This window comes from Channa argus, chromosome 18 (genome assembly GCF_033026475.1).
Source record: "Channa argus isolate prfri chromosome 18, Channa argus male v1.0, whole genome shotgun sequence".
In the NCBI taxonomy this organism is placed as follows: domain Eukaryota; kingdom Metazoa; phylum Chordata; class Actinopteri; order Anabantiformes; family Channidae; genus Channa; species Channa argus.
Window position 1 is genome coordinate 11,912,306 of NC_090214.1, and position 8,790 is coordinate 11,921,095.

Below are 8,790 nucleotides of genomic sequence, written 5' to 3' on the forward strand. Positions count from 1 at the left end.
TTGTGCTTGGGTATGTTTGGTTAGTGTTTGGTTTGCTGAGGCATGTGGTGAGGCTCAGTATGTGGTTTCTGTTTTGACTACATCAGGATCTATCGGACCTGTGTCGGACCTCAAATGAAACGTACACCATCGGCTTCACACGTTCACAGCTCCTCTGTTTGCTCAGAGAGACTTGTGGCCGTGCGACCTGACCGCAGCAGCAGCTGTGAATATTTTACATCCCAGGGAGGGGATTTGGGGGGGGGGGGGGGGGGGGGGGGGGGGGGGGGGAGAGCGAGAGAGAGAGAGGGGAGAAAGTGAGGGTTTGGAGCAGAAGGATTATATGAATAAGTTAAAAAACTAGAGACCTGGGGGCATTTATGGTAGTACGGGGTAGGAGGGCAAGAAAAAAAAGGAGGAGGGGTGATGTTTGCTAAGAGGACAGCAGTTTGGAGGGAATACCAAAGGGTGAGAGGAGTGGTTGAGAAAAAGAAGGGGTGATGGGGGTGATTAAAGGAGTTGCCAGAAATTCTGAGGTTAGAGTGTGGGGGTTTAGGACAGTTTGAAGGGGTATTTGCTAAGTTAAAGAGGGCTGGGGGCAAAGGGGCTTGAGGGAACTCACTGGAAGTAGACCAAGGGAGTTCCTGGAACATAAGAGGTGAAACAGAAGTTCCCCCCCCCCCTTTTTTTTTTATTTAAATTTTTTTTAAATGTAGTCCTGACCGACAATGGATGAGACATTAGTGGTTAGTGATCCACAACTACATTATATGAGCTGAATTAACTAAGCTAGCACAAAACATTTTCAGGGTTAACAGTGAGCTGCATGAAATCTAATAATGTGTCTAACGGATCGAGTTTTCAACACCTTGAGGGTCGCTAAAATGACCTGTAGGTGGTTTCTTGCCCAGCCAGGATGTATATCATTGGAGTCATGCCTGTAACACACCTACAGTGCATTGAGAAAAAATACAGAGCCCCTTTACTTTTTAAATTTTCTTATGTGCTTCCTGAAACTACCGTTTCTAAAGTAAATAAATTTTTTGAATGAATACTTATGTACATGTGTAAATTTTTTTCCGCCCCAAATAAATGTACAGGCATTTCTAAAATTCAGTTTTCGCTCCGTCATTAGGAGGCACCGAGTGCAGATTAACGAGTAACAAATTAACAACTGTAGATGTCAGATTTGCATTTGCTGATGTCATTTAGAGTTGATGAAGGCTTTCCATGAAGGTGGTCAGGGTGAAAAACATCGGTCTCTAAGCTTAGACACCAATTTGTGTGTGTTTTGCTATCGTGAGTCAATGTTGTTACTTTTTCGGTGTCGTTTCTGTATTTTGACGCACCCATGATCTTGATCCCTAACCATAGATGTCTGTTTGTGTGCCAAATTATAATCAAAAGCACATATTTTTAAATCCTAAACTCAACAACATTGCAGAGCATAATACTGCATGATACTGTCACTAAGGCCACTGGAATGTGGAGCAGGTTCCTACTAGACAGTAGATATGGTGCTGATAACAATTGATAGTGCCATTGAAGGGTGTGATAACATCTGAAACAGGTGCTCTGGTCCCACTGCATCAATTCTGAACCTTTTTGTGAAACTTTATTGAGAGTCTGGCAATGTTACTCAAGCGCAATCCCAACTTCTACAAAAAGGTTATAATATATAATATGTTTAGGGGCATATTTCTTATTTTCTACCCCTTTTGCTCATTCTCTGAATGAGATATCAGACTAAATGCACTAATGTTCAAATATAAAAGACAAAAGTGGTCAGGTGATTGGGACACATACCACATAACCTCAACATCAATGTTTCCATTTATTGTCCGCCGTCACATTAAAATAAAAACAGCAAAAAGCCACACAAAGTATAGAAAGGATTATTCCATTTCATTTGTAAATGTATTTCTACTCACACTGACACATCAAGTCACCCCCTACCTGCCATGATGACACAAAAACACATACTGCCCTGCATTTTCCATCACACTTTGTTTTGGTTCAGAGATGTCGTGTACATCAGCTCCAGCTCAAGCTCAATCTTCACATCTCCTGAGGGCTTCAAGTTTCCTGCAACAGGTGGCTCAAACATTTGCCTTGGCCTGCACTGAGGTGAGGCCTCTGTTTATCAATTCAGAAAGAGTGAGGAAAGTTATGAGAGGGGGAAAAAGACAGAAATAAAAAGAAGGGGGGTAGGGGGAGAAGATAAAGTTAAAGCATGTTGGCAGGAGGGAGAAATGTTCGGAAAAGTCACTGATATAAGAGCCCTAAAATGTGAGTCACTCAAGAGCGTGTGTTTCATCTCAATGCATTTGCTACAAGGAGATAAAAACAAGAATGTAAACATGAATTTTGTACTAATATTTTAGTCAAGGCCTTGATAAACCTATGAAAGATTTTCCAGAGCTTTAGCCAGGCCAGGGCCAAAAGCCTAAAATTAGTCTCATCTCCTCTAGTTGTTTTTTTTTTTTGTCATCTCTGCCTTACCTAATTCATTTAGATTCTCCTTTCTCTCCTCTGCTCTGCTTTACTTCTTCTCTCCTTTCCTCACCTTTCCTCCCCCACACTTATTCCCTAGAGGAATATGCCTGGAGTCTAAATGAAAATATATTTGGGTTTTTGTTGGCCTTCTCTCTTCAAACTACACTGGCATGATTTAGCCTTACACCCAGGGTCCCTGGAAGCCGCTATGGCAGCAGAAAGCCTCCATTAGTCCTTGATCACTGGCTGCATGACAGCAGAGTCAACATGCAGGGCATTAGTGCCTGACATGGGATCAAATAAAGACTAATTTATTGGGTGCCTGTATAGTAAAACTACATTAACCATTTCTTTTCCCGTTTTGTTGGTTTCAATAATGTTTAAAAGACAAAAATTAAAGATCAATTTCAATTAACATAGGGGGTTGCCTAAGCTAATTACAGAGGAGAGGTGTTGTTTCATCATAATTACATTATTCAGTGGGCATCCTTCATTGTCATTACTCCTTTACATATGTGTCAGTAGGTTAATATCATCAGTACTGTCCTTGTGCGCTGGTCCTCACAACACCCTCTCACCTCAATGTAGCTGTGGCTCATGCCACCCAGAGTGCCAGGATGCATCTCTGTCTGCTTCAGCTTTACAAAATTGACGCACTCAGTCTTTTGTCTAGAACACTGCAGCATCCAGGCTAACTGTCTGACAAACTAGAATGTGGCCCTTCTTCCTAGAATTAGACTGCATCTGTGTCAGCCACAAAGCAGCAAGATGGTTGTCATTATTCCACAATAGATGTTTTTACCCGAAACAAATTTTTTGCACAGAAAACAGATAATCTGTAGTGCAAGATTGTTAAAGGTTAGTCTAGCACAAATAAAACCATTGCTTCATTTTTATTTCAAGTTAATCTAATAATTCCAATAATTCCAGGAATACAGGAATTCCAGTGTTTAGTTCTAAACACAAAAAATCTCTTAGGTAGCCAACAAGGTCAGAGCTGGTCCCACTGCCAATCAGATATTTTTCCCATTGTAAGGCATTTTCTGATTTAAAATTAGGATTTGATTGAATGTCATGTTTAAAATGCAGAGTAGAGATTCTGATACAATCTACTAGAAGCTGTTATGGTAGAGAATCCAAGCTTGATGTAAAATTGTTTTTAAGATTGATTAAATGTATTTAAACATCACTTCAGTGAACTAAAAGTAGCACAAAGTGATAAGAGCAAGCTTTTGTAAAGATCACTGTATTTGCAGTGCTCTCTGATTTTTATCATTTGCTGCATGTACCAAACCAGAGCATGAAACAAAAAACCTCCAGTACCCCTACTGCTTCTAGTTAAAGCATAATGTACTGTAACTGCAAACATATATTATTTGATTATCAGGAGGCTCTACAGCAATGAGACGTGCTTAAATGTCAACATAATTATCACAATTATAATTGACTTGGACAGTTTTAATTTGAACCAATAATTCTTGATGAACACAATATTTCAAGTATGTATGGGCTGTATACAATAAATAGCAGACCTATGGAAAAGTGTTTTCTAGTTCTCAGCTTCTTAAACGCCTTTGATTTTTTAATAACTCGTGTAGTTGTGGGAATTATACAGTACATACTTAGCATAGTAATATAAGTGGTTGTAGCTATAGTTAGTGTGTTAAATATGGTGAGTGTTAGTAAGGTAAGAGCAGTGTGAATGTGCTCTTATGTGGTGGGGGGGGGGGGGGGGGGATGGGGGGGACGAGAGAGAGCGAGCCAGAGCGAGAGACAGAGAGAACATTTGGTTTTACATTTGTAAACCATTTTAAAACTCCATAACATAAATGTGAACTGTGCAAGAACAAAATCAGAGATGTATGTTTTGTATTATTCAAAATATTCATTTCCTTTAAGTTTGAAACTGCCCTCATTCTACAGCTCTCATTTCTTTACTCAAATATCATCAGACCACACACACACTATGATTGATCAATATAATGTAACTCTGAACAAAGAAATGCAGTATCTCCCAATCTAATGGTGCAGTTTCCATCAAAGCATTAATTTTTAATTTGGGAACTGGAATAATAACCACATACAAAGACAATACTGCAGTGAAGTCTCTGGGTCTTTTAGAAAACAATTCCAATATTTTTTGGTGAAGAAGCAAATGTATAATGTGATATAATAGATTGCCTGTCACATAATTCACTAACAATTACATCATGTACTTGGGAATCTCTACTCCTCAGCAATGAATCTGTGTGAGTTAGTGAGTTATAAAGGGATTTCTTTTTCATTTTCTTGTTTACTCACCCCTGAGCTACACTCCCACTGGCTGTTACTACAATTGAGCTCATTCTTGTAGACTCTCTGACTGTTTCAGGAACACTCAAGCCAAGAAAATCAACACCTTAAAAAGAACGACTAGCAAGTCTTGAAAAATGTGTCATACATGATCATTTGAACAGACTTGGGTCTAAATGTCAGTCAGTCTTAGATTCAGTCCAATGGTTGGAATGTTTTTCTTCGGGTTACATAGTCAAACTGTGCCAAATAAACATCCGGACAATGATCCGCTGTGGCGACCCTGAACTCATGGGATAAGCCGAAAGGACAAAAAAATAAATCCATCAATAAATAAAAATAGTTAGATGTCCTCATACCGATACCAGTATCGGGTATCAGGTCCAATGCTGCTTTTGTGTTCTCAGACTTGTACTAAAACTTCTTCAATAATATAGTCAATATTACTTTATGTTAATAGGGGGGCAGAGGTAGAAATATTTCGGCATAGAGGTAGCATTATTTTAAGTTAAGGCATAACAAACGGCGCTGCCAACAAGCTCTGCTAAAGTCTAAAAAAATTACGTTGCTCCAGTTGTTCTCAAAGATTATTTTGTTTATTATTTATGACTTACATTGGCTACAACTGAGGGAGATCAAATCTTACAGAAGCCTGAAGTTATTTCACCTTTATCTCCCTTTGTAATCTAAAAAGTCCATGTCTCTCCACCTAGCAACTCCTAAATTGGTGCCATGTTATTCTTTTTTTCCCGCCAGTTATTTCCCCCCCCACAAAATAAACATATTTAAGTTACAGTGCAACAAGGTAGTTTTTGATTTTTAGTTCAGAGTCAGATTTTACTACAACACTACACGGACGTAAAGCCAGTATCATGCACAGTATGTCTTTACTCCTCAAAAGGGAGTGGTACCAAAACCTGGTACTAAATTAGCCCAGAGGCTAAATTATTAAAGATTATAGGATTTATCATCCAATGAATGATCAGTTCAGCTATCTGCACTGTATATGGATCTCTTATTTCCTATTGCTACTAAACGCCTTGCAAATATTCTCTCATCAACTATAAACTTTCTGATTAGGAAACTCAGATGAATTTTCCTCACTCCCATCGATCTCTCTCTGAGCCTGTGTGTGACGGGTGGCGGCAGCTCTCTCACCATCAGCAACACGCAGCACACACTGACAAAGAAACTGTAATTTTAGTGAGTTTCAAAAGTGTGGTTACTCTTCACTAGAGTCGATGCTGACGTCTGTTGTTGCCACAAGTCAAACAAGTCTTTAGCGTGTAAGGGTGGAAACATGAGCAATCTGTTGGGACATCTAGTCCATAACATACAGGTGGACAAATGCAATTTTCAAATCTATTCCTATTTGTTAATTTTTCCATTGCCCAGGTATGGTAAGGTAGAAGCCTGCATCCCACAGACAGAGTTCATTAAACTATAGAATCATTGTTACATTATTAAATTAACCACAGATGACTGTTATGGATGCTCTCATAAATTAATTTTAAAATCAGAGCTACCATTCAAAAATCTACAAATTTTGGATTCAGAGCAGCAAGGGCAGGGGCAGGGTTTAGTGCACAGGGCTACAGTACTTTGGCAAGTACTGCAAGTTTGAGCTTCAAAAGCAAATGAGGGACAGATGATGCAGAGATCACGCTTCTTAAATCAATGTTTAGCATATTCTTTAGGATGCAAAAGATGTTCCCTGATAGCTTTGCATCATTCTGCATGTTCTTCAGGCTTAGCATTGAAGTGGAACATCTGGGAAAGTTTTATGGCAGGAATCCATTAAGTAGGATCCAATAAGCAGGATGCATAGGAGTAAACTGGGCACCATATTGTTAACTTGTATGTGCCTCCATGCTAAAACTTTTGTAGCAAACCACCAATAAATGTCCAACCCCTCTGTCTACTGCTACCAGGTTATTAATATGCTCCTTTAAGTTTATTTTAAGCGATGCCATACCTTCAAACAGTACCCACTTGAATTATCTCATTTACTACAGTATAAAGGACAATGAGCACAGTTAAGTTCATTAATAACTTAAGGTAGTCTCTTTAGCTATGGCTTAGAACACATTTAAATCTGACCGCTTTAACAAAGCCTGACTCAGGCTGGTTTAGTTGAGCAGTGACCATGATTTTATGATCTGTTACAACATGAAGTACTAAGAGCAGGGTTAAGCCTTAAGGTAATTTACAAACCCACTAATCTCATGTGGTGCACTACAAACATTTTTTCAACCATTTCTCTCCCCCTGCCTCTTTTGCTGCCCCTTTGCTTCAGTATAAAACAATGCCTTCTTCATTTCAAACAAGCACGTGCCTGCTGGGCCCCACAAAACCATGAGTGGATGATGATTCCTGTGATGGTTTGCTTGGGGTGTGTGTCTGAATGCATGATGTAATACCAACAGCACAGAGCCGGCAATAAAACTGAAGACGATCTTGGTGATGTGGTGCATCAGCATGGTAAAAGAAATCTATTCTCCATGGCAGTGGATCATCACTTGACTGAACCTTCACTTACAGGAAGCTTATAAAATAGAGATTTTTTTTTAAAGAATGTTTTTCCCATTTTGGGATACTGAACTGGTTTGATCATAATCCAAATCGATTTATTTGGTGGCAACTTTGTGTGGGTCACAAGTTGTGTTATAATTCTCCACTGTACTTTAATTACAGTTTAGATTTGTAAAACAAAGCCAATTCTTTACTAGAGAAGACTTGGTAATCCATTTACACTCTATTAAGACAAAAAATAATATTAAATAAGAGAAGGTTTTTCTTTTCTTAGTTTAAGTATTGATTTAACCCCAAATGATAACAGCAGGGCCAGTGTGATGATGACTCAATGGTAAGAGCAGCCCAAGTCTACCTATTACAGTAAGGAAAAAAAAAACAATAAAAAAAAAAATCTACGAGCAAATGTGAACCACATGTTGGCTCCATATGAAAGCAATAAACAGCTTCTGGCCCCATGTCCCCAATTCCAGCTGTCATACAGGGCGAGCGTACATAATAGCAACGATGACTGCTTAAAACACATTTATTGCATTTAATTATTTAGTATGGTGCTTTCAAGGCCCCATGGTTATGAGCCACAATCATTCTTCATTATTCACAGTCTGAAATCCTGATCAATTTCATGTGTGAAAGTTTTAGTGTAATCTTGATGCGATTTTTCTCTGATGGTCAGAAGTTGTTGACGGTCATACTGGCTTAAAATGATAAACTGAAATGCATCGTTACTATTACTTTTTGGTACTAGATACTTCTTTATAGATTTCAATGGCATGTTCCTCACAACCAAACAAGCCTTTAATAGTGTTCCTTTAACTACAGCATGTACAGTATTGCACATCTTTTACCATGCAGGTGCCTGCATTGCAGTAAGTCTACTTGCTGTTAGCGGTCGCTATACTGTGTCCTTAGCAGACACTGGCTGTCTTGTGCCCTGAGGGTGTCCCCACATTCTAGCACCCCAATTCACACATGAACACACAAATCATCATTGTTACAGCTTTAACAAATAAAACTAAAGATGAACCATTCACAATACATTCTTGCTCATATGCTTCTAGACACTGTGGACAATAGCACCAGACATTCAATTCGAACTAAAAAAGAAAACAAGGGAAAACAAAACGAAAAGCCCTTCCTGAAAAGATGTGGCTTTATTAGACTGTCAAAAATGATGGCTGGTTAATAGGAACCGCAGCTCGCTGGAGACTTTGTGACCTGAGTCTAATGCACTCAGCCACAGCCTTTTTTTTTTTTTTTTTTTTTTTTATAAACTGTGGGGAGAACAGTGGTTATGGCAAAACAAGTCTAGGATGGGCAACCACAATGTCACTCACAGCACTGTGCTCAGACTGTGTGGGTACATCTGTGTGTGTGATGTAAAAGCAAGTGTGCTGCATGTCAATCTATGAGCTTCTACAGTACTGTGTGTAAGCATGCATTTGTTTTAGCTTTCCATCATGCCAAGCAGCAGTGGGATGACGAACCACC